General features: G+C 43.7%; 1 long non-coding RNA gene across 1 annotated transcript; it reads left to right on the top strand.

The window, feature by feature from the left end:
• The first annotated feature begins 953 nt into the window (after positions 1-953).
• LOC123364875 lies at positions 954-24865 on the top strand. Its single transcript, XR_006577320.1, has 5 exons — positions 954-1357; positions 2695-2839; positions 15077-15212; positions 15707-15916; positions 24625-24865. It is a non-coding gene; the product is annotated as an uncharacterized LOC123364875 (long non-coding RNA).
• Positions 24866-26781: the final 1916 nt, after the last annotated feature.

Genomic DNA, 26781 nt, shown 5'->3' with positions numbered 1-26781 from the left:
AATCAGAGGTAAAGAGACAGCCAATGGTAAAAAGTTGCTAAGCCTCTGTTTCAAGATCTGGATTGTAGAACTTCTGCCTTGCACCAAGTAATAAAACCATACTGAATTTGCTCCTGCACTACTATAAGAGACATTGCCATTTCAGAGACCGACTTTGACTTTTTACATAGAACTGTTGTTCAATGGGACTAAAGCTGTGAAAAATCTCTGTTACAGAAATGACCCTTCTCTTCCCAGCCAGTTCTGAATTTTTGTCTTCTGCTACTGTTGGTAGTTCCTTTGTTTTTGTTTTTTGTTTTGTTCTGCACAATTTAAGGGCCAAAGACTCTCTGAGCCAGAGACGCATCTACTATTGGTGTCCTCTCTTCCTCCTCCTTCACCAACAAAATGACCAGAAGGTCAAAATATGAGACTATCCAGAACAAACAAAAAAAGCCCATAGCTTAAGGGAGGTTTTTGTTTTTTTAAAGAGCAAAAAAAGCAAACCATTACAATTTCTGAAAGCCTCATCTCCAAAGAATTATCAATAAAGTAGCTCAGAGTAAATGTACTCAGCATCATACACAGAATAATCTATAAATATGTCTGTGAGGGGGTGGAGAGAAGCTTCTTATTCTTGGGTCTGATTCTGAGATGAGCTGGACATCAGTAACTCCTGGTGCTTTCAAGGGGTATTGCAGGTGCTTAGCACCTCAGGAACTGACTCTTCATGACTATGGTGGTTTCCAGGGTTCTGCATAATATGAATTAATTCCCTGTGTGATGGGGTATCCACCCCCACAAGACCTGAAGGGGTTAAGCTGGCTAGCTGGGCCAATTAACTGCCCAGGCTGCAGCTGGAGGAGGAGCAGCCAGGGAGCAGAAATTAATTAAATGAGTCTCAGCTGGACAGTAATAGGAGGGGCCTGTATAAATCCCAGAAGTTGAGAGCAGAAGGGGGCTGCAGGGAAGTAACCTGTATCCACTCTCTTAGAGAAGGGATGTGTATTTGGCAGTATAGAGGCAAGTAGCTTGCAGCTACCCCCTGGGAGGAGGGAGTTGGTAAACCCAGAGAGGGAAGAGAGGTAGAAAGGGAGGAAAGCTCAGGGGGAAAAGCTGCAAGGCATAGGATATTACAGTCCTTGGTCACTGAAGAGAGGATCCCTGAGGTGGAAATGGAGTAGAGGTGGAAACAGGCCCAGGTTCCCCTACCAGCCACTAGGGAAGTGGCACAGATCAAGCAGTGGAGAGTGGACTGTTTGGGTCAGTCTGCCCTGAAAAACTGTGATACTCTGGAAGGGGAGGACCATAGTGACCTGGTCAGAGGGCCCAGTCACAAAGATGAACCTGCAGCTCCTGGAGCAGGAGGAGCAGCAAGGTGAGAGAGGATGATGGGTGGGGAGAATGCTGGAGGAAGGTGCAGCACCTGGAAGGAAACTAATCCCCAGGCACCACGAGCAGTGAGTGGACCCTGTGACAGCCTTCCATACACTCCAATAAATGCCTCTGAAATCCTGCATTTCATTCTGCAGATTCCCTTGTGATACTGTAATGTGAATTCATACAGTATAAAGGGGGCAGAGGGGAATCCATGAATGCCTTAGTGAAGGTGGTAATAAATTAAGACCAGTATTACACTTTTAATTTACTGTAGATATTTATAATCACTTATGCATTACATAACAAATAGGTTTTGAAGAAAACAATTCTCTTGTGATCATGCTTCATTGTAAAGAAAATGCAGTATTCGTGTAATTTACGTGTCTCTAAACTTGTTTGACTTTAAAGGTTTCTTGCATTTCAGTTTAAATCTGTACTGTATCAGCATCTAAATTCACAAGTGTCAGCATGAATTTCTCATACGGTAATTTAATTATCCAAATATCAAAAGTAATTTCACACCTGGAACTCTTATCTAATTCTCAAGAGGTACCGCAGCTATGTTAGCCACAATCTTCCAAATAGACAATGAATCTCATGTCCAGCTATAAATACACATTTTCCTATTGTTTTGCTTAGTCTTTGCTTTTTCAGATTAGCAGACTGGTAGGCTGTACACCTGCATTTCTTGTAGTCATTTTCAGGGATCCTAGTTTTCCTTGATAAAAACAATTTTCTGATTAAAATAAAAACAAAAATCAGTTTTCTGTGATAAAAATGAAATGCTAAACTTTAGTTTTGTCACAATATATTATCCATATACAGTAGAACCCATTTATCTGAGTCTCCATTATGTAGCTCTCAGTACCAACTGAACCATCAGCTGCCCAGAGCTGACAGTGGCTGGGGCTCAGGCAGTGGCTGACCACCCTAGACGTGCCCCACACCCATCTTAAAATAAGGGATAGAAAGCACTTTGCCAATTCTCCTGATTATCTCAATTGTTGATGATCTGATCTGGCCCTGGTCCCAATTAGATTAGATAAATGGGATTCTGTTGTAAATTTTAAAGCACATTCAAAAATCAGCCACAACGAAGGGAGATTGTGCACATTCAATAAGTGACCCTGGTACTATCAGGAAAATTTTGTTAATAGTTAATGTGTTTTATTTTTTCACAATGTGTAAAAACTAAAGATTCTCTGTAAAAATGCAAATTCTGCATTTTCCATGGGAAACAGATTTCTAGGATCCCTGGTAATTTTGGGAAAAACAGTAAAAAGCATCAAAATAAAAGTGTCAGAAAGGAGACCACACTGTCCTTTTATACCGTAGGATTTCTCCCCTGTGAATAAGTGGTTGGCAACCCAACTGAAAGTTCTTCTGATTCAATGTCACAGCCTGAAATGGATTTCACGCCACTGTCACAATGGATCCATTTACTGCAATACTTAACAATGGCCCCTTCCACCTGGTACTGGTATGACTACCTTTTTATTTGTTTGGGGCAGGGAGGGGGAGTTAAAGCTTCTCTGTGGCCTTGCTACTTCTAACTTTGCTTGTTGCTTACCAACACGCAATCTGGAACATTAGAAATTGTATGTATTAAAAAAAAAAAAAAGAAAGTGAAATTCCATCCCTTAACTCAGAACTTCTTCATTTGGGCAGGGATGTAGGGGGGAAGGTGAGTTAGTCAAATGACATTTTTATTTAATTAAGAACATAGGGTGGAATATGGACCAGGATGCTCAGTTTGACTAACTTACAATCATGCAACCTCAGTGGAGCCAGTGAGGTTGCAGATGCAAGGAGTTAAAGTAAGGGGGAAGCGTGAAGCTCCCCCTCCTCTGTTAAAAAAGCCTGAGAAAAGATCACCTGACTCTTCCTGACATGGGTAAGCTCCAGGTACAGATCCTCTGTCCAGCACCCGTGTCCCCACCCCACAAGAGCTGTAACCACACAGCTCACTACCCAGCCCCTGGACCAGTGCTGACCCCTTAGCTTCCCTCCACAGCTGAAACATGCCCTGTCCCAGACTCCAGCTGTGTGGGTGTTCTGGGTCTCCAGTTTACCTTATCAAGGGGCACAAGGTATGCACAAAATGCACAGACACTTTGCAAATGGATTCTAGCACCATTGCTCCTAACATAATCACATGAAAAATACAAAAATAAATCCTACATGCATTTCCCTTTTCCAGTTTCCTCACCACTCCAGAGCATTTCTTGGGCTGGGGTCAGAGTCCTCTGGGGCCAGCCAGGGTCTTTCTGTTGCAGTGTATGGCTTATCTCCTCAGACAAGGAGCCTTTTGTCAGCACCTCACCTTCTGATTTTGGCTGTTCCTTCCTCTTCTCCTTCCCCTCTGGTGGCCAAAACTTTCTGTGTGGCTCTTTGAGTCTTCCACCTCTAGGGTTTTTAAAGGTTAGCATCAACATGTTGGTTTCTCTAGCCATATCTGCACTACAGTTGCTTTGCCAGTGGAGATGCAGCTTATACCAACAAAATGAGTTGTTTGACTAGCATAGTTAAATCAGCCCCATGAACAACATAAGCTACATCAGCAGAAGCACACGCTTGTGAGTGTAACTTCTTCTACACTAGGACTTTTGCTGGCATAGCTGTGTTGGTGATATGTGATTTTTTTTCCCTGCTATCCTAGCCAACATAGTTATGCCATCAAAACTTTGTAGTGGAGACCAGGCCTCTGTCCTGCATTTGGGAATTTTCCTTTCTCCAATTACCAGCCCTCTGTTGGGGATGTGCTTAACAGCTTGTTAACAATGCTGGATGCATAAACCTAGAGACATTCCATGATATGGCAATTGTCAAGGTAACAGCTTGAAGAGTTTGAGGCATATTCATATGAGACTGGATGTATGAGATGTGAGAATCTGTAGCAGGAGAGGGGAGGGAATAGGAGCTCTAGAGCAGAGGTCAGCAACCTTTCAGAAGTGGTGTGCCCGAGTTGTCATTTATTCACTCTGATTTAAGGTTTCACGTGCCAGTAATACATTTTAACATTTTTAGAAGGTCTCTTTCCATAAGTCTATAATATATAAATAAACTATCATTGTATGTAAAGTAAATAAGGTTTTTAAAATGTTTAAGAAGCTTCATTTAAAAATTAAATTAAAATGCAGAGCCCCCTGGACCGGTGGCCAGGACCCGGGCAGTGTGAGTGCCACTGAAAATCAGCTTGTGTGCTGCCTTTGGCTCATGTGCCATAGGTTGCCTACCCCAGCTCTAGAGTGAAGTAAAGATGGAGCAGCTTAGGGATAGCATTGTTTTCTTCTTCTGATAAATTTCCTCCTTCAGTTTCTAAAGGTGAATTTTTACCATTGTCATTTTGTGACTCTTTACCATTGTCAAATGACTATCACCATAACTGTACAGATATCAGTGGGATGAGCAGGTAGAGGCAGGGGATCTCCATGAAATAAGCAAATAGATGCTCTCTAAAGAGGGTGTGAAGTGCTACCTGCAAGACTTGGGTTATTTTACAGCCTTTCATGAAAATTTACAGGCTTGTAGAAGGTGCCAGATTAATAACCCTGGTGACTGAAGGTCTATATTTATCCACAGAAGAATGATGGCATATGCAAACTTCCCATAAGCCTCAACCCTATTCTCAAGGGAGAACCCCTGTAGGGGTGAGAAACATCTCTGCTCTGTCAGTTGTCTGCTCTGAGGCTAGCTGGCAAAAATTAGGACTGAGCTCACTTGAAATTAAAGCAGAATTGAAACTCCAGACCCTGGCCTACCTACCTATTTACTTTGTTTAATATCAGTAGTTTTGTCAATTTTTAAGTCAGTTTTTCCTCCCTAAAGTATTTTTAAACATTGTTTTCTACTAGGGCTGTCAAGCAATTAATCACACGATTAATTGCTCTGTTAAACAATAATAGAATACCATTTATTTAAATATTTTTGGATGTTTTCTACATTTTCAAATATTGATTTCAGTTACAACACAGAATACAAAGTGTACATTGCTCACTTTTTTATAGAGCAAATATTTGTAATAAAAATAAATATAAAACAAAAATAGCATTGTTCAATTCACCTAGTACAACTGCTATAGTGCAATCTCTTTATCATGAAAGTGAAACTTACAAATGTAGAATTATGTAAAAAAATAACTGCATTTAAAAATAAAACAATGTAAAACTTCAGAGCCTACAGTCCTACTTCTGGTTCAGCCAAATGCGCAGACAAACAAATGTGTTTACATTTGTGGCAGATAATGCTCCCGCTTCTTGTTTACCATGTCACCTGAAAGTGAGAAAAGGCATTCACATGGCACTGTTGTAGCTGGCGTAGCAAGATATCTGTGTAAGCAGGACTGGCTCTAGGCCCCAGCACGCCAAACGCGTGCTTGGGGTGGCATGCCGCGGGGGGCGCGTCGCCGGGAGGGCGGCAGGCGGCTCCGGTGGACCTCCCGCAGGTGTGCCTGCAGAGGGTTCGCTGGTCCTGCGGCTCCGGTGGACCTCCCGCAGGCACGTCTGCAGGAGGTCCACCGGAGCCGCGGGACCGGCAACCGCCAGAGCGCCCTCCGCAGCGTGCTGCCGTGCTTGGGGCGGCAAAATTGCTAGAGCCGCCCCTGTGTGTGAGATGCGCTAAAGATTCATATGTCTCTCCATGCTTCAACCACCATTCCAGAGGGCATATGTCCATGATGATGATGGGTTCCGCTTGATAATGATCCAGAGCAGTGCGGACTGATGCATGTTCACTTTAATCATCTGAGTCAGATGCTACCAGCAGAAGGTTGATTTTCTTTTTTGGTGGTTCGGATTCTGTAGTTTCTGCATCAGAGTGTTGCTCTTTGAAGACTTCTGAAAGCATGCTTCACACCTCATCCTTCTCAGATTTTGGAAGGCACTTCAGATTCCTATACCTTGGGTGAAGTGCTGTAGCTATTTTTAGAAATCTCACATTGGTGCCACCTTTGCGTTTTGTCAAATCTGCAGTGAAAGTGTTCTTAAAATGAACATGTGCTGGGTCATCATCTGAGACTGCTATAACATGAAATATATGGCAGAATTTGGGTAAAACAGAGCAGGAGACATACAATTCTGCCCCCAAAAAATTCAGTCACAATTTAATTAACACATTTTTTTAATAAGTGTCATCAGCATGAAAGCATGTCCTCTGGAATGGTGGCCAAAGCATGAAGGGGTACTAATGCATAGTGCAGACAAAGACCTAAGTGACTTGTTTGAGGTCTTGCAGGAAGCCCAGAACAGGAAACTGACCCTGGGTCGCCCACATTCCAGACTAGCTCCTTAACCACTGTATCATCCTTCCTCTCAACATTATTTTGTTTCCAGGTTAGATTAAAAAACCAAACCCAAAGAATGTTTTTGTCCTGTTTAAATTTAGATGGAGCCAAAATCTTGAGCCATTAACTCCAAACTTTAGGCCTGGATCTTGCTGAGATGATGACAGGCTTGGACCATTACTGCCATGCAGCATCCTGCTGACTTCAGTGGGAGTAAGGGTGCAGATCCCTTTGCTGGATTGGAGTCTTGGGGGAAGATCCAAAGGCCACTGAAGTCAATGGAAAGACTGTCACTAACTCTTTCCATTGACTTCAAAGGCATTTGGCTCAGGACCTTAATGGGCAAAAATTTTAAAAAGTCCATTCTTATTTTATCCACTCACCATCATTTTTACTATCTGCTCCATATTTTCAATGAAACTGTTGAGGTCATTCCCACTACAATAATAATCACCACTTCTTGCAAAAAGACACATCATAAACATAGGGAGAGGGCTGAGATACCATGATGATGAATATGCTGTACATACCTAGACTGATGTGCTAGATACAGAGTTGTGTGAGAGTTTGGAGATGGGTCTTCAAGGTAGAGGTGTGTGTTAAATGCAGTTAATAGTTTTTAAATGTAATATGTTATATAGTAGTCACATTCCAAAATAAGTCTGTTAGAAGTCTGTCTGGTTCTAATTGAAGTGATGGGATAGCTTTTCCCGGGAGTATGCTAAGATTGATGTGCACTGTTACTTATTATGCAAATGAACATCTTGATCCATATTTAGCACAACTCTAGCTCAGTTAGTCTAGTGTTGGGTCACTAATTAGATAGGAAACAGAAAATGGGTAAAGCTAACAGTTAAGTGACAACAAAATCAGTAACACTTTAACATAATGGCCTGGTTAATTACAAAGCGGTATCAGTAAGAATGATTCATAGATTCTAGGACTGGAAGGGACCTCGAGAAGTCATTGAGTCCAGTCCCCTGCCCTCATGGCAGGACCAAATACCGTCTAGACCATCTTTGATAGCCATTTATCTAATCTACTCTTAAATATCCCCAGAGATGGCAATTCCACAACCTCCCTAAGCAATTTATTTCAATGTTTAACCACTCTGACCATTAGGAACTTTTTCCTAATATCCAACCTAAACCTCCCTTGCTGCAGTTTAAGCCCATTGCTTCTTGTTCTATCCTTAGAGGCTAAGATGAACAAGTTTTCTCCCTCCTCCTTATGACACCCTTTTATATACCTGAAACTGCTCTCATGTCCCCTCTCAGTCTTCTCTTTTCCAAACTATACAAACTCAATTCTTTCAGCCTTCTTTCATAGGTCATGTTCTCTAGATCTTTAATCATTCTTGTTTCTCTTCTCTGGATCCTCTCCAATTTCTCCACAACTTTCTTGAAATGTGGTGCCCAGAACTGGACACAATACTCCAGGTGAGGCCTAACCAGTGCAGAGTAGAGCAGAAGAATGACTTCTTGTGTCTTGCTCACAACACAGCTGTTGTTGCATCCCAGAATCATGTTTGCTTTTTTTGCAACAGCATCACACTGTTGACTCATATTGTTATATCCTTGGGGGCAGTCGGTTTAGGAAGAAATCACGTGAGGCCAGAGAGCAGACAGCTAACAAACTACCATTTTATTATTTACAGATACAGAGCTCACCCAACCGGCTGAAGCCATCCAGGCTATCCCCTAATAATCTAACTCAGTTGCCATAGGAACAAAAACCATGACAACCAAATACACAACATATTCCTCCCCCTCTAATAAGAACATCCCCTAAATAAAACACACACTAGACTGGAGAAGGAGGGTATACTGCCTCCATTCCCAGCTAAACCCTGGGGATTATTTTGCCCCATAACCATGGGTTTGCCCTAGCTAAAGATCCAGCCGATGAGGAGGCCTTCTGTCTCTAGGTGGATTACGGCAAACTTCTGGTGTTGTTGCACCCGAAAGTATCATGGGCTCAGGGTCCACAGCACGAACAGGTGAGGAGGTGGTATCAGCTCGTGCTGGGCAAAGGGGTATCTCAGCTGCCGGCAGTAATGGAGGAGAACAGTCAGGAACAGGTGACTCATGATTCGGTGTCTCACCAGAAGAAGTGAAGTCAGACCCCTCAACTGCAGATGTGTCCTGAGGACTGGCATGACCTGGCAACAGCTGATCTACATGTCGCCGCCAGGTAAGATTCTCTGCAGTCCGGACTGTGTAGGAAACAGGTCCTGTTTGAGTGATGATTGTGGCCGGGACCCATTTAGCTCTGGAAGTATAATTCCGAGGCAAAACGGGCTGTCCTGGGCTAAAGGTTCGGTCTTTTGCTCTGGGTGCCCGTCTGATGACTTGATATTGCTGCTGATGTTGCACAATTTGTCGGGGTTCAGAAGGTTTCAGCAGATCAAAGCAAGTGCGCAGCTGTCGTCCCATCATTAGAAAGGCCGGGGATGCCTGGGTCGTAGCATGAGGTGTGTTTCTGTAGGAAAGTAAGAAGGTATCCAGATGCTTTTGAATGGAGTGTTGTCCCCTGGCTGATTTCAAAGCGTTTTTCATTGTCTGCACAAATCTTTCAGCTAATCCGTTGGTGGATGGATGATATAGTGCTGACGTGATGTGGTGTATCCCATTTGCCTTCATAAAATTTTGAAACTCCTGAGAGACGAACTGCGGTCCGTTGTCGCTCACAAGTTGTTCTGGCAGACCAAAACGACTAAAGAGTCCTCGTAGTTTTTGGATAGTACTCTCTGCAGTAGTGGACTGCATTATAGAGACTTCTGGCCATTTAGAATGGGCATCTACTGCGACCAAGAACATGCTTCCTTCAAGGGGGCCAGCGAAGTCAACGTGAATACGTTGCCACGGGTTTTCAGGCCAGTCCCATGGGTGTAGGGGTGCCCGCTGGGGTGCATTCCTCACACCCTGATATGACATACAAGCTTTTGCCTTATCTTCAATAGCACTGTCCAATCCAGGCCACCAAAAATAGCTTCGTGCAATTTCCTTCATGCGCACTATTCCACAGTGACCGGAATGTAGCTGTTCTAACATCTGTGATCTCAGTGGTGGTGGAATAATGACACGTCTCCCCCACAACAAACAACCAGATTGGACCGATAACTCTGTCCTCCTGGACGTGTAGGTAACAAGGTCGGGTGAAACCGGAGAGGTTTGTCAAGATTTTCCATGCATCACCAGGTCCATAACTTGGGACAATACTGGGTCAACGTGAGTTGCCTTCTTTATCTGAGTAGCAGTGATGGGTGTATTCTCTACCTGTTCAAAGTAGAAGATTTCCTTTTGGGCACTATCTTGTTTGACCGGCAAAGGCAACCTTGAGAGGCCATCTGCATTGCCATGCAGAGTGGATTTCCGATATTTGATGTCATATGTGTGTGCTGAAAGTAACAGTGCCCAACGTTGCATACGACTAGCAGCTAATGGGGGAATGCCTGTGTAGGGTCCAAAAATTGACGTCAGAGGTCAATGGTCTGTGAGAAGAGTAAACTTTCGCCCAAACAGGTACTGATGAAACTTCCAAATTCCAAAAACAATTCCTAATGCCTCAAGTTCGATTTGGGCGTAGTTAGTTTCTGCTTTGCTTAAAGTGCGTGAAGCAAAGTAATAGGTCTCTCTTCTCCCGAAGGCATAATGTGTGACACGACTGCTCCCACTCCATAAGGGGAGGCATCGCAGGCCAATTGTAGGGGTAAGGATGGATCAAAGTGCGTTAGAACTTCAGAATTTAGCAATGCATCCTTGGCTTTGTTAAATGCAACATCACAGGCTTCAGTCCATTTCCAGGCCTTGTTCTGCCCAAGGAGCTCATGAAGTGGTTTTAGCAGTGTAGCTAACTGTGAGATGAACTTTCCATAATAGTTCTGTAGTCCTAGAAACGAGCCCAGCTGGCTTACATTTCGAGATGGGGGAGCCTCCACAATAGCTTTAACTTTTGCAGGGGCCTTATGAAGACCTGCAGAATCAATTATGTGTCCCAAATATTCAACAGAGGGCTTGAAGAATTCACACTTGTCTTTGCGAACTCGTAGGCCATACTCTTCCAGTCTTTGTAGGATAGCCTCTAAATTCTTTAAGTGATCCTCTTCATTTCTTCCAGTGACCAGGATATCATCCAGATAGCACTGAACTCCTGACAAGCCACACAAGATCTGGTCCATAGCCCTCTGGAACAGGGCGGGAGCAGACGTTATTCCGAAGGGTAGGCGACAGTATCGATAAAGCCCCTTATGAGTCACAATAGTCAACAGCTCTTGGGACTTTTCATTGACGTGCATCTGTAAATATGCTTGACTCAGATCAATCTTACTGAACTTTTGTCCCCCCAGCCAGGCCTGCGAAGAGGTCATCCATGCGGGGAAGCGGGTATTGCTCTGCACACAACACTGGGTTGATAGTGACTTTAAAATCACCGCAAATCCGGAGAGAGCCATCTTTCTTCACTATTGGAACAATAGGAGTGGCCCATGAGCTATGGGTAACTGGTATTAGGACTCCATTGGTGACCAGGCGCTCCAGGTCTGCTTCAACTTTTGGCCTGATGGCATACGGCACAGTTCGGGCTTTCAGATATTTTGGTGGACTGCCAGGTTTAATGTTCAATGTCACAGTGATTCCCTTCATACTTCCCAAATCATCTCCAAAAACAGCAGCATATTTCCTTAGTATAGGGGTTAGACTGGTTTCTTCTTTAGTCATCCGGTGCACTTCTGCCCAGTTCAGTTGAATCTTCCCAAGCCAAGACCTACCCATTAAGGCTGGGTAGTTACCTCTCACCACAAACAGTGGCAATTTAGCAGCCTGTCCATTGAGCTCCACCTTAACATCAATAGTGCCCAACATGGGCACAGCTTCTCCCGTATACGTCTTCAGAACAGTTTTTGTTGCCTTAAGCGGAAGATGCTGTAGCTTTTCTTTATACACAGTCTCGGAGACCAGTGAGACGGCTGCACCGGTGTCCAGTTCCATGCGTATAGGTTTGCCATCCAACAACGGGGTTACCCAGTATTCATGTGAGCCCACTGCCAAAGACAAAACATGCAGTGGCACTTCCTCTTGCGATGAGGTGTCACCTTGATCATCCTGGGTCTGCTCTAGGGTATGCAAGGTTCCTCTTTTTGTCTGCCAGACCACAGGCCTCTTTTTCTTTTGCTTACAGGCACACTCAATGTGTCCCTTTTTGCCACAGTGTCGACACACCAGGTCCTTACACCAGCATTCTGATGCCTGGTGACCCAGCTTACCACAGCGGTAACATTCTTGATTCCACACAGTTTTGTGGGTCGGTTATTGTGACACTTTTTGCACCCTAGGGGATGCACTGATGTATTGCGCCTCTCTTGTAGCCAGTTCCATGGAGACAGCAATATCAATAGCCTTCTGTAATGTAAGCTGAGCCTCTGTCAGTAGGCACTTCCGTACAGCTTCACTGTAGAGGCCACACACTAACCTGTCATGCAGGGCATCATTTAACATCTCTTTAAATTCACAGTGTTCTGCTAGCTTTTTTAAAATTGCTACAAATTGTACAACTGTTTCATCTTCTTTTTGGTCTCTTTTGTGGAACCTATATCTTTCAGCAATTACCAGTGGTTTTGGGGAAAAATGGGACCCTAGGATTTCCACAATGTCACTGTAAGATTTAGTCCCAGGCTTAACAGGGTGTAGTAAGCTGCGTAGCAGGGAGTAGGTTTTAGCCCCTACAACACTTAAGAATATTGGCATCTTCTTCGCTTCTGTAATGTCATTTGCAATAACAAAAAGCTCAAAACGCTCAGTATACACATGCCACTGCTCTATATTCTCATCAAAAGGTTCCAGTGGCCTGGTCAGAGTAGCCATGATTTTTAGTTTCACTTTCACAGTCAGTGCAAAACAAGCAGTATTTTTCTTTGTTTGTTCTTTACCTTGACTTCTTCTTCCTTCTGTTACTGGAGCAGCACCGGGATCCCATCCATCGTCGCCACTTGTTTTATCCTTGGGGGCAGCCGGTTTAGGAAGAAATCACTTGAGGCCAGAGAGCAGACAGCTAACAAACTACCATTTTATTATTTACAGATACAGAGCTCACCCAACCGGCTGAAGCCGTCCGGGCTATCCCCTAATAATCTAACTCAGTTGCCATAGGAACAAAAACTATGACAACCAAATACACACACGTATTTAGCTTGTAGTCCACTATAACCCTTAGATCCCTTTCTGCCGTACTCCTTCCTAGACAGTCTCTTCCCATTCTGTATGTGTGAAACTGATTGTTCCTTCCTAAGTGGAGCACTTTGCATTTGTCTTTATTAAACTTCATCCTGTTTACCTCAGACCATTTCTCCAATTTGTCCAGATCATTTTGAATTATGACCCTATCCTCCAAAGCACTTGCAATCCCTCCCAGTTTGGTATCATCTGCAAACTTAATAAGCATACTTTCTATGCCAATATCTAAGTCATTGATGAAGATATTGAACAGAGCCGGTACCTGAACAGACCCCTGCGGAACCCCACTTGTTATACCTTTCCAGCAGGATTGGGAACCATTAATAACTCTGAGTATGGTTATCCATCCAGTTATGCACCCACCTTATAGTAGCCCCATCTAAGTTGTATTTGCCTAGTTTATTGATAAGAATATCATACGAGACCGTATCAAATGCCTTACTAAAGTCTAGGTATACCACATCCACTGCTTCTCCCTTATCCACAAGACTCATTATCCTATCAAAGAAAGCTATCAGATTGGTTTGACATGATTTGTTCTTTACAAATCTATGCTGGCTAGTCCCTATCACCTTACCACCTTCCAAGTGTTTGCAGATTATTTCCTTAATTACTTGCACCATTATCTTCCCTGGCACAGAAGTTAAACTACTGGTCTGTAGTTTCCTGAGTTGTTTTTATTTCCCTTTTTATAGATGGGCACCATATTTGCCCTTTTCCAGTCTTCTGGAATCTCTCCTGTCTCCCGTGATTTTCCAAAGATAATAGCTAGAGGCTCAGATACCTCCTCTATTAACTCCTTGAGTATTCTAGGATGCATTTCATAAGGCCCTGGTGACTTGCAGGCATCTAACTTTTCTAAGTGATTTTTAACTTGTTCTTTTTTATTTTATTTTCTAAACCTACCCCCTTTCCATTAGCATTCACTATGTTAGGCATTCCTTCAGACTACTTGGTGAAGACCGAAACAGAAGTCATTAAGCATCTCTGCCATTTCCAAGTTTCCTGTTACTGTTTTATCCCTCCTCACTGTGCAGTGGGCCTACCCTGTCCTTGGTCTTCCTCTTGCTTCTAATGTATTGATAAAAAGTCTTCTTGTTTTCCTTTATTCCTGTAGCTAATTTGAGCTCATTTTGTGGCTTTGTCTTTCTAATCTTGCCCCTGCATTCCTGTGTTGTTTGCCTATATTCATTCTTTGTAATTTGTCCTAGTTTCCATTTTTTATGAGACTCCTTTTTATTTTTTAGATCATGCAGGATCTCATAGTTAAGCAAAGGTGATCTTTTGCCACATTTTCTATCTTTCTTGCCCAAGGTAATAGCTTGCTTTTGGGCCCTTAATAGTGTCCCTTTGAAAAACTGCCAACTCTCCTCAGTTGTTTTTCCACTCAGTCTTGATTCCCATTGGACCTTACCTATCAACTTTCTGAGCTTACCAAAATCTGCCTTCCTGAAATCCATTGTCTCTATTTTGCTGTATTCCCTTCTACCCTTCCTTAGAATTGTGAACTCTATGATTTAATGATCACTTTCACCCAAGCTGCCTTCCACTTTCAAATTCTCAACGAGTTCCTCCCTATTTGTTAAAATCAAATCTAGAACAGCTTCCCCTCCAGTAGCTCTTTCAACCTTCTGAAATAAAAAGTTGTCTGCAATGCAGTCCAAGAACTTATTAGAAAGTCTGTGCTCCTCTGTGTTGTTTTCCCAACATATATCTGGATAGTTGAAGTCCCCCATCATCACCAAATCTTGGGCTTTGGATGATTTTGTTAGTTGTTTAAAAAAGGCCTCATCCACCTCTTCCACCTGGTTAGGTGCCCTGTAGTAGACTCCCAGCATGACATCACCCTTGTTTTTTACCCCTTTTAGCCTAACCCAGAGACTCTCAACACTTTCATCTCCTATGTCCATCTCAACCTCAACCCAAGTGTGTACATTTTTAATACATAAGGCAATACCTCCTCCCTTTTTCCCCTGTCTATCCTTCCTGAGCAAGCTGTACCCATCCATACCAACATTCCAATCGTGTATTATCCCATCAAGTTTTGGTGATGCTAACAATGTCATAGTTGTATTTATTTATTAGCACTTCCAGTTCTTCCTGCTTATTACCCATACTTCTCGCATTTGTATATAGGCATCTAAGATACTGATTTGATTTTGCCTCCCAGTTTTGCCCTGACCCTCCTTTCTCTCTGCCATTATAGCCCATCTTTCCAGATGTAACCATTTGTGGCTTGAGTTTTTCCATCAACTTCAATGGTCTTGAGTTATACATAGGGGCATGCCAGGGAAGTAATGGAGCACACAGAACTCCACCAGATCTGCAGCTGGTGGCTGAAGGTAACGTACTTTAAAGTAGGCTGCTCTAAATTATGCTGGGGGTTGTTTGGGCCCTGGGATCAAAGGAAAGGAAAGGAGGCCTTTTGCTTCCATTCTGCCACCAGTCTCATTTCCCTTCAGCCTTCTTTCAAGTGCATGGCAGCATAGCTTCAATGGGGCTATGCTACCATGGGTTCGACCAGTGACTTTTGTTCCTACAGTCCTATTTTAGGAGGTGTGTGAGCATGAAGAATAAACATACTGGGTATGCTGACCCCGTCAGTGCAGATTAGGCAAGCAAACCTCGTGGATTTGGGGAAGGGGAAAAAAACAGATGGTCTTGCCTGTCCACTTCCCACCTAGAGTTGTCAGGCACTCCGAAGCTCTCATGGAGGTGTTTCTGTGGGGGAAGATTGGAATAATACCAAAGAGGAAGAATTCCTTCTTGTGTCCCCACCAGAACCCAATCTGTTCTTTGCCTGGATCTGCTAAACTCTTCTTCCTTCCACCCACAGTGTCTGAGGGGATGACTTTGCTCCTGTTATGATAAATCTGGCGGAGAAGCCCATGAAATGTGATACTTGTTATAACAGAGTCATTCTTGGCAGCTTCTTCAAAGTGCTTGTGTAATTTCTCTGTAAATCTGTACACAATGAAGATGGAAAAAGAGAGACTGTGACATTGCCAAGCATTTATGGAAAGGAAACTCCATAATGAGAATCAAGGTAAAAGGCTTAAATGGATATGTGATATTCGACCCAAGGAGCCTGATTCTCATCTTACTCATTTCACACTGACTTCAATTGAGTGGTTCTTCACTTGCACAGGTGAAAGTGGGAGGAGAATCAGGGCCAAGCAAGATGTTTATTACAAATGGCTATTAGCCCCATAATTTTAATCATGTGGCTTTGTTATTCACCTTCCCAGTAGTAAAAAAATTGTTTGGATAAACATATGGGGCCACATTCATTGTCTTATCGCTCTGTTGGCTCCAGTGGGATTGCATGAGTGAAACTGAGATCAACATTTGGTTTGTATTCCAGCTGGTTCAGATACTGAAAACTGCAAAGTGATTGCAAACTCTATAAGAATCCCTTTATGAACAAGAAACAGGCCAATTTGTGATCTCATTCAAACCCTGTGCAACCAGATGTGAAATAGATAATACTGCACATAGTCAGCCATTTCTGTCCACACTTGCAACATGTCCGTATGCTTAAAATATAGTAAGTATATATTAATTTATCATAAAAGATGGGATTTTGTCTGCCAAAAGTGAAAACAGTTAATAGATTCCAAGGCCAGAAGGGACCTTTGTGATCCTCTAGTCTGACTTTCTGTACAACGCAGGCCATAGAACTTCCCCAAAATAACGCTTAGTTCATATATTCTAGAAAAACAGCCAATCTCGATTTAAAAATTGTTAGTGATGGAGAATCCATCATGACCCTCGATAAATTGTTCCAATGGTTAATTACCGCCACATGTTAAAAATTTATGCCTTATTTCTAGTCTGAATTTGTCTAGTTTTAACTCCCACCCATTGGATCCTGTTATACCTTTCTCTGCTAGATGAAAGGGGAGTCTGTTATGTTTTGTTCCCCGTGTAGGTACTCACCCCTTAACCTTCTCTTTGTTAAGCTAAATCGAAAGACTCAAAGAGCTCAGTCACCATAACGTGAGTTTTGTCATCCTTTAATCAGTCTTGTGACTTTTCTCTGAACCCTCTCCAATTTATCAACATCCTTCTTGAATTGTGGGCACTGGCATTGGACACAGACAGTATTCCTGCAGCGGTCACACCGGTCAAATAGAGAGGGGAAATAACCTCTCTACCCTTACTTGAGATTCCCATTTATGCATCCTAGGATTGCATTAGCTCTTTTGGTAACAGTAGCATGTTGGGAGCTCATGTTCAGCTGATTATCCACCATGACCACAAAATGGTTTTTACTGTCACTTCTTTCCAGGATAGCATCCTCCATCCTGTCAGTAAGGTCTGCATTTTTTTGTTCACAGATATTTACATTTACATTTAACATTACTAAATCACACATTGTTTGCTTGCGACTGGTTTACCAAGCAATCTAGATCACTCTCAATCAGTGACCTGTCCTCTTCACTGTTTACCACTCACAGAGAGAGGTGCCTATGTCTGGGCTGCAGGGAGGTGCCTATCTCTGCAAGTGACCCACAGTCCTGGGGGAAATGAGTGCTCCTCTGCCTAACTTTCATGTGGAACCTGATCTGGTAGGAAAGCTCAGAGGCTCTGGTAGTGGAGGGGAAGGAGCTCCCTTATCTTTAGCCCAGTGGTTAGAGCACTCACTGAGGATGTGGGAGACCATCAGTTTAATCCCCACTCTGCCTCATGAGGATAAGGGATCTGCCACCTCTCAAGTGAGTGTTCTAACTAGAGCTGTAGAGTCATTTAGACTCATTCTTTGGCCCAATTAATATGTAATTATTTAATTAAAGAGGAACAGCTTAAACAGGAGGAACTGAGGGAACCTGAATATCTGAGTGTTCCTTAGCTGAGTGGTAACAGCACTCTCCTGAGAGGTCGGTTATTCCTATTCAAATCCCTTCTCCTCATCAGGCAGACAGAGAGACTTGTACTGGGGGTCTCTTACATCCTGGGTGAGTGCGGTAACCACAGAGGTAAAGATTATGAGGGAGGTAGTCTTCCTCTGATTGTTTTGTTTGGACTTAGACAGCCTTTGAGCATGCCTACTGGATTGGGCCCCACATGTGAGCTAGGGAGGAGCACCTACCTTTCCCTGGTTCATGGATCACTCTGGGGCATAAGTGAGAAATAAGTGTCTGGGCATCTAGAGGGAGGCAGCAGTATGCATGCCCAGAACCATAGGCACCTAGGAAACTCCTACTGCAAAATCTTAGGACCCAAGTGAATTCAAGTGCCTACAGAATTACATGGCAGCTGGGTGGGGATTTTGTGGATCACAACGGCACTTAAAAGTACAACTTAGGCGCCTAACCACCTTTGGGGATCTCGACCTCGGAACTTAAAGGAAACATTCCAGTACATAGGCAGGAAATAATATGATTGCCAGTTTTCAACTGGAACGCCTGGTTGAAAAGGGACCCTGGCGTCTCCGGTCACCACCACCGACCGGGCCATTAAAAGTCCAGTCGGCAGTGCTGCGGGTCTAAGGCAGGCTAGTCCCTACCTGTCCTAGCACCGCGCTACACCCTGGAAGCAGCCAGCAGGTCCAGCTCAGAGGTGAGGGGGCCACAGGACTCTGGGCACTGCCCTCGTCCCGAGCACTGGCTTCGCATTCCCATTGGCCAGGAACCGCAGCCATTGGGAGCTGAGGGGATGGGGCAGTGCCTGCGGGCAAGAGTGACACTTGGAGCCTCCTAGGCCCCCTGCCTAGGAGCTGGACATGCTGGCCGCTTCTGGGGCACAGTGTGGAGCCAGGACAGGCAGGGTGCCTGCCTTAGCCCTGTTGCACCACTGACCTGGAGGTAAGCTCACGCCCCAACCCCGAGGCCCACCCAACCCAGAGCCTCCTCCTGCACCCCAAGCCCCTCATCCCCGGACCAGCCCCAGAGCCTGCACCCCCAGCCTGAGCCCTGACCGCCCTTCCCCCCAGCCCCCTGCTCCAGCCCTGATCCCTCTCCTGCTCTCCGAACCTTTCAATCCCAGTCCGGAGCACCCTCCTGCACCCTAAACACCTCATCCCTGCCCTCACACCAGAGCCCACACCCTCATCTGGAGCTCTCGCCCTGGCCACACACTCCAACCCCTGCCCTAGTCTGGAGCCCCCTCCCACACCTTGAACCCCTCATTTCTGGCCACACCCTGGAATCCACACCCCCCAGCCCCTACCCTCTCCCACTCCCCAACCCCCTGCCTCAGCCCAGAGGCCCCCTCCCATACCCTGAACCCCTTGACTCCACCCCGAAGCCCCTCATCCCTGGCCCTACCCCAGAGCCTGCACCCCCTGCTGGAGCCCTCACCCCCTCCTGCACCCCAACCCCCTGAGCCACGCCGGTGGAAAGGAGCGAGTGAATGAGGGTGGGGAGAGTGAGCAACGGGGGGGGGGGAGGATGGAGTGAGCAGCGGTGGGGTCTCAGAGGAGGGGCGGGGCAAGGGTGTTCAGTTTTGTGTGAGTAGAAAGTTGGCAACCCTATGATAATCGGATTACTAATATAGAGTAAATTGTGTGTAACAAAAAATAACTATAAAAAGAACCAAAATTTGACTGGCAGACACCCAAAAGAGCAGAGGCCAACATTTTCAAAATGACTTAGTGATTTTCTGGATGCGTCAATTTTTGAGTGCCCAGCCTGAGTCCCTTTAGAAGGCCTTGGTTTGTCAGGAAGTGTAGAGCACTCATCCACTGAAAATCAGGCCTATCTAATGTTTCTCAAGATGGGCACTCGATAACTGAAGTGTCCAGTTCTTTTGGAATATTAACATTTGATGGATGTGCCTGGTCTGCTAAATGTTTATATAGAGATTTCAGTCAATTCAATAAAAACACTAGAAACTACATATCACAGTTGTAACGATGCTCACTTTCTATTTAACAGGGTGTTACCATATTACAAAGATCTGAATGTGTTCCTATATAATGTCTCTTTACACAAACGCTAACTGTTGTAATGACTATTGCTTTTGTTTCTGATATTTACAACTTCTCAGGTATTCTTCTTTCGTATGTTTCACAAGTTGATATCTAGATTGTTCAGCCAGTTAACTGCTGCATCATCAAAGGTAGCGAGAGGTAGCAGTCTGCTCTCCAGTCTTCTAATTGTGAGCTCCACCACATATCTGACTGTCTGCATCACTTCCCCACTATCACAGTGTGAAGATTGGGCTAAGCCAAATTTCTGCATTGTGGCTGGCATGCTGGCCATTCCAGTGAGTAGCCTGTTAAGCCTAGTCCAGGATTTGTGTCCCAGGCTATAAACAGGTGGAAGCAAATTAGGGCTTCTGAAATTTGTCAGTATATTTGTCTCTATCCCAGAGTTGCTGCTACTCTGCAAAGACATAACTGTTGGCCCTGATGTGTTATCTGAGATTGGCAGTGTGGCGGCAGCACTGGATATAAGTGCATGGATGGCTGCTGCAAAGTCAGTCATGGCAAGTCAGCAGGAGCTGCAGGTGTAGGTGTTTTCTTCTGGAGGTGGGCAGACCTTATAGGAAGCACGAGTTGTTTGTTTGCAGCTGTTGGAACCATTGTCAGCTTTGTATGCAGCAGGTTGTTTTCACCCATCATAGCCCTCCATGCAGTTTTAAGGGTAATGGCATCTCACTGAAGTTTTGAGGGAGCTATTTAAACCAACACGTTTAAATTAGATGTTAAGGTGTAGCTAAGGCAACCACCAATGAGATGGGTGGCTGTGTTCAGCTCCAAATCAAAGAGATGCATATACTGACTTCTGCCGCATAATATTCCACTGGAGCAAATACCACTATCAGGACTAAAATTTGTTAAACATTTGCCTCCACTCCCCAGGAGTCTTCTCGATCAAAGCATTGTGGGAAGAGATTTTTTTTTAAAGTGTTCTAGATAGGACTGGTGTGTTAGACTGGCAGTCCAGTTTGACTCCTAAATAAGAGACAACTATCTGGAAAGGGAATGAATAATCCTTAGTATTGAGTGTAACGGGTTATTGTTGAGATGGAAGGTTGTGGCCCCTATCTTATATTTTCTTACCTTCATCAGTGAAGACTTACATTAAGTGGCCAGAGTATTTATGTCCTGGCTGAGTGAGCCTTCCATATTGTGTAGATCGTTATCCACATTAGTGAGATAGATGTCATCTGTGTATACATACTTATCAACCTTTGTTGTTGGTAGGTCAAAAGTATACAAGCTGAAAATGACAGGAGCTAGAACCAATCCTTGTGGAAGTCTATTATGGTGACACCTAACTTTGTCTTCATCTTGCAAGATGAAGCTTCAATTCACTATCATTTCCAAGATAATCCACACCATGGGATTACAGGAAATAGCATGCAATAACTTGGCTGTCAGCCCCACATGCCAGTCAGTGTCACAAACAGCTGACCGATCCATCAGAACAGCGCCAACTTTTTTCTCTTCTTAAAGGAATCTTCAATGACTTGTGTTAGGCGAATAACTTGATCTTGGGTACACCATCCTTGTCTGAAGCCGGTCTGAACAAAAGGCAGATGTGGTTCAATAACCTCATTGATGTGCTTCAGAATCATTCTCTCTGTAAACTTGTATATGACACAGAGGAGAGAGATGGGTCAGTAGCTTTGCAATCTTTCCAGTGATTTTCCTAGTTTTGGAATGGCTATGACCTTTGCTCTGCACCAGTTTTTTGGGATGCGGTTTCCTGGAAACATCAGTTGAGGAATTGAAGCAGTCAGATTTTGGACCTTTCTGAAGTTGGAACTCCATCTGGATATAATCCAGGCATGGAGCCTTTTCTGTTTTCATATCTTTATGTCCAGGTCTAGCTCTTTGTCTGAAAAAGGAGCCATCAAGTATCAATCCACACTAGGAACCTGTCACCTCTCTGTAATTTCAGTTCTGACTGCACGGCTGAAAGGCTTATCTGAGTTCTGTGTGTGTCTGTTAGCCACAAGCTGGAATGCGATGGCATTTGTGGTGACTGGAAACTCCTTGTGACTGGAATCTTCAAAATGTCTTTTGACGGTCTGCCAAGCTTTCTGGCTACACAGAGTAAAGTCCATCTTTATGACTGACTTTCTCCATCAGTCATGCCTGGTTTGATTCAGCAGTTGAATGAGTTCCTCAGATTTATTAGTGGGCTCCTGTTTGTTATTAGCTGATTTGAATTCCTGGTAGAGCTTAATTGCCTCTGATGACCACCCAGGGATATACTGTCAGTGATAGCATCTAGGAATCAATTTCTTAGCAGCTGCTTGAATTAATTCACTGAAGTCCGGTAGCAGTCATTTATATTGGCTGGACATGTCAAGTCCAACTCAGCCAGTTTGCTGACAGATGTCTCTAGTTCTGCTTGCAAGACCTCCCACCAAGCTTTCCAAAGATTCCACCAGGCCTTCTGTAAGCTGTTTGTTGATATCCGCAGGCCCATGGTGATCAAAGACAGCTGATTGCTGAGTCTTTGGGAAAGCTTCAAAGCTTCCACTCTATGACCAGTGGTGGCAGTTGCCCAGTGCACTCGGAGAGAGCCTGTTGCACATATGCTACTGTGAAAAGTTGGTGTTTGCTTTGGGTTATAGAGGAGTTGAAGGTCAATGACTGGTGCCCACTCCATTAGACTCTCTCCGCCTGCATTGTTGTCAGGGTATTCCCAATTGACATGACAGAAAGTGAAGTTGCCACAGTAGATGGGAGGACCTGGAAAGATGGGTAGAGTGGGGATTGCCAGTTAAATGATTGAAACTTGTAGCCATTAATCAGTGTAAGCTCATTTACTTTTATTGCTGCCATTCTATGATATCACTTGGACCAGATGTTCATACAGTGACAGCGGACAGCCCTTCTCTAATGTAAAATGCCATTCCATACTGCTTGTGATGGTGATGAGTCATGACAGCATAGACTAGAACTGAAATGCATATCAGTGGTGGAATGTGTCTCCTGAAGCAAGATGATGTGTGCATCCAGGTTTGTAGCTAAGTGGAAGGAGGTATCCCCCCTTTACCACTGCATACCCTCAATATTAAAATGCAGCATCTTGAGAACCAGCCCCAGTGGTAGAGTTTGCAGTTCTGGCCTGAAAGGGGGCCCATTGGAGGATGGTTCTTTTGGGCTGATTGCTTAGAATGCAAACTGTATTCTGCAATTTTGTCTACTTTTGTTTCGCTTTATGCTACTCATGGGGAATGCCATGAGAAGGCGACAGAGATGTCCCCCTTCTCAGATGTTAACAGAAAACAGTGCCTATTTTTTTTAAACATATGTTGAAGTGAGCTTAGTGTTTGTGAAAGATTCCAGGTGGATAGCTCTGAAGAACTGAAGTCCTCTATTTATCGATAGGACAGTGACAACTCAAGCAGCAGCCATGCAAGCTTCCCTGTATTACCTCCACCAATGTGTCTCAACCTTGACATGGGGGTGCCACCAATAAGAGTGAGAAATTAAGTCATCCTCTATTCAGTCCTTGGATTCTCTGCAGGTGGATTGATTTAAATCACAGATTTAAATCATGGTTTACTCAGCAAGCTGGAAATCTTGATTAAACCATCAACTTCAATCATGTTTTGCATTTGTACTTTTATTTTCCTAAAGAAAGGTTGATTCTCATTGGTTGGTAACTATTAAAACATGTTGATTTGCAGCTAAATATAGCCTTTACACTAAATGTGGTGCTTCTTTTTGATAACCAGGAAAATGCACTATATCTATACTCATTTATTTATGTACTTATATAGTGAAACTAATATTTAGTCACATTCTTAAGTTTTACATTTTGATTACATTCAAAAAGGGTAAATGATGCATTTTTATTCACAGAATTAATAATTTTTTCTGGAAATTTGTGTTAAGCTCTATTTGGATGGAAATTCAAATTCAATAAAAAAATGCACAAAAAAGCATTGTAATTTGTATGTGTGTTGGATACATAAGAAAAAAAAGTTGATCAAAACGTTTTGCATTTAAAACTAACCAGTTTATTAAACAAAGGAAATATCTGTAGTTAGTAAATTTAATTCATTGTTTTCAATGATCTCCGTGTTCAAGACTTTAGAATTAATAGAAGTCATCCTTGCATATGTAGTTTTCTTCTATTCATAGATTGGAAGAGGGAAGCAAATTTTCCGGCTTTTTCAACTCCTAATTAGTTTCTTAACTTTGAATGAATTAGTCATTAATTGGACTTGTTGACCAAACTGAAAGAAAATATTCTCTTTGCACCTGCCGAAGAGGCTACTGATATCAAAAGCTGATTTAGCACTTCAACAAACTCTGGTTTGAGGTTGTTACCCTGTGACTTCCATCAGTTCACTGGTTTGAATTTCTTTAAATCTTGGCAGCAAACATGTATTACTTAATGCTTTTTTGTATTTAATTAAAATGATTTTAATAGATTATAAATTTAGGCCTGAGCATACATTGTCAATTTCAAATTAAATTTTAAATAGGTTTTATTTTTTTAAATAAATCAGTTTTTAATTTAAATTAAAAAACTAATTTAATTTTTAAAAAATCCACTTTTTAAATCAATTTTTATCCACACTGCTTCTTGCTGAGGCAGCAAACAGAAGTATCTGTTTATGTATATGTGGGTTTTGAGATATGGACACCTGTCACTAGGGAATAGTCTGGTCTGGACTCGTTTCATGTAGGTCACTGAACAACCGTCCAATGGTAATGACTTTGTGACTACTAATGCAGGACTGACACCAAATAACCACCCCCTATTACCAGTTCTATGAGCCAGGCACTCCACAAGTATAAATAATTGCTCTCTCTCTCTCTTCACACACATTTTCTAGCATTTGGACACTTGTTGAGAACAAAGGCTGAAGAACGTTCACTGTGCTATGAGTCATACAGACAGAAATGCATGAAGATCATGACTATCAGAAACCAGAACTAGAGCAAGAATATTTTTAGGCAGGAATTATTCTCAGTGCTGCGGCTGCCTTCTATTCAGCTATGTCAGAGACCAACTAGAAGCAGGAAGTAACACATTTTTCAACAAGTGCAGTACTTTTTTCTTTTTCTAAAACAATGTATTGATGGAGTATTTTCACTTAATTTATCAAAGGGATTTTCCCAAAACACATTAGCTGATGATGTGACTTCCTCTCAGAGCACTGATGTTGTTACATACTTAAGAAAACGGGAGGGGCAACAAACCCTGCATGTTTCATAAAAGGTTTTAATGTAAGAATTTTTGTATATAGTCTATATACTGTATCAAGAACAGTAGCAGATTAACACCAGGGCTTATGGGGTCCATGTCTAGGGTCCCCAGCCAATTTGGGAGCCCCCAGAGGAGCACAGGAAACTGGGTAGAAGTAAGGGGTCACTGGCACTGGAACTATGGCCCTGCCCCCTGCTCCTCCTCTTCGAGGCTCTGCCCCCTGGCCAGGCTGGAAGACAGAGATTGGCCATGGTAAGAGCTGCCCAGGGAGCCCAAGCTGCTGTGGGGAGCCCCAGACCCTCCACCTGCCCTGGGCTCGGGCTGAGATGCCCAAGAGCAGTCCCCAGCCCATGTCCCTTCCCCGCCTCATTGCTTGTAGGACCCCAGGGCAGGGGCTCCAGTCTGGCCTCCTGCCCCCTCCCAAGGGCCTGCAGACATGCTGTGCAGGGAGAAGAGGCCCTGCCCTGGCCTGGGAGATGGTGGGGAGCCCCGAGAAGGTCACAAGCCATGAGGAGTTAGGGAGGTCTCCACCAGGGCAGCTCCCACTGCTACTGGCCCAGCCTCAGCAACCACCACACTCCACCTGGTATTGCTCAGTGCCTGTTCCAGGCTACTGCTGCTAGGCTGCCCCTGCCGGGTCTCTCGTGCTCCTGGTGACAGCCTGCCCCCACTGCTGCCTGGGCTTTGTACCTGAGGCAGCAACCACATGTGGCATCTCTCCTACTGTCACCTCTGGCCCAAGGCTTGCAGTTTGGGGAGGCAATGTCCCACCTCCCACAAACAACACTCATGCTGCTGCCATTCTGTGCCTGCCCAAGGCTACTATGCCCATGTTAAAAAGGGAGGGTCATAGTCTAATTTCTTCCTCCTACCCCCCTCAGTTCTGGCACCTCTGGCCCCCGGAGGTGGGGGCTCCAAATATTCTTTGTACCCAGGACTCCAATACATTTTAATCCATCTAAGAAAAGAGTATCTTATCCTTAGACAAATGTAAAATTAATTGGGTCAAGAATAGTGCAGATCAAAAACATGCTGTACTGACTGTACAGTGCAGTGCCAGTTCAAATCTAGAAAGTGTCTATTTTTAAAAATCTGAAGTTAGCCAGAAGATCGAGGCACAAAATATACTGACAATGAAGTAACAAAGGCAAAGTAAAGGGGGTGATTTCATCTAGTTTATTCAATAATTACTTCTGACACAGACATTCAAACAAAATTGTTTTTATGATCTTCATGTTTAATGGGTGGGATTTCCTAAGTCACTTAGCAACATGAGTCACATTGACTTTCAATCATCTAGGCCATTCCTTTCAGGAATTCTAAATTTAGCCTGGGTCAGTTAATTTTTTCAAAAGTCAAATAGTATTTCTAATTTGTAGTCTTGCCCGACTAGATGAACTTCCTTGATCACTTCCTTATCACATGGTGGTAGCATCCTGAGCCCCTGATCAGAATGGGAGCCTTATGGTACCAGGTGCTGTAAAAACCTAAAAGTAAACATTGTCCCTGTCCTGAAGAGCTCAAAATCTAAGGAGATGAGCAACATGCAAGAAGGGAGAGAGATGGAGACAATCCAATACATACCTCTTTGTGATGGGATCTACAAACACCACATTGGCCTGGAAGAGATTAAGGAGCTTCTGGGAACTAAATAAACCCAACCCTGCTTATACCTGCAGTAGGTGTCAGGAATAGTGGAGAGATTAAAAAGAGAGAGATCAGTTCAGTTAGTGACTGACTGGACAGGACCCTTTGGCTCTCACTCTGTGAGAGAGGCCTGGGT

This window comes from Mauremys mutica, chromosome 2 (assembly GCF_020497125.1).
Source record: "Mauremys mutica isolate MM-2020 ecotype Southern chromosome 2, ASM2049712v1, whole genome shotgun sequence".
NCBI lineage: Eukaryota > Metazoa > Chordata > Testudines > Geoemydidae > Mauremys > Mauremys mutica.
The sequence above is the reverse complement of the archived record's forward strand: the minus strand, read 5'-3'. Positions and strand labels throughout refer to the sequence as shown.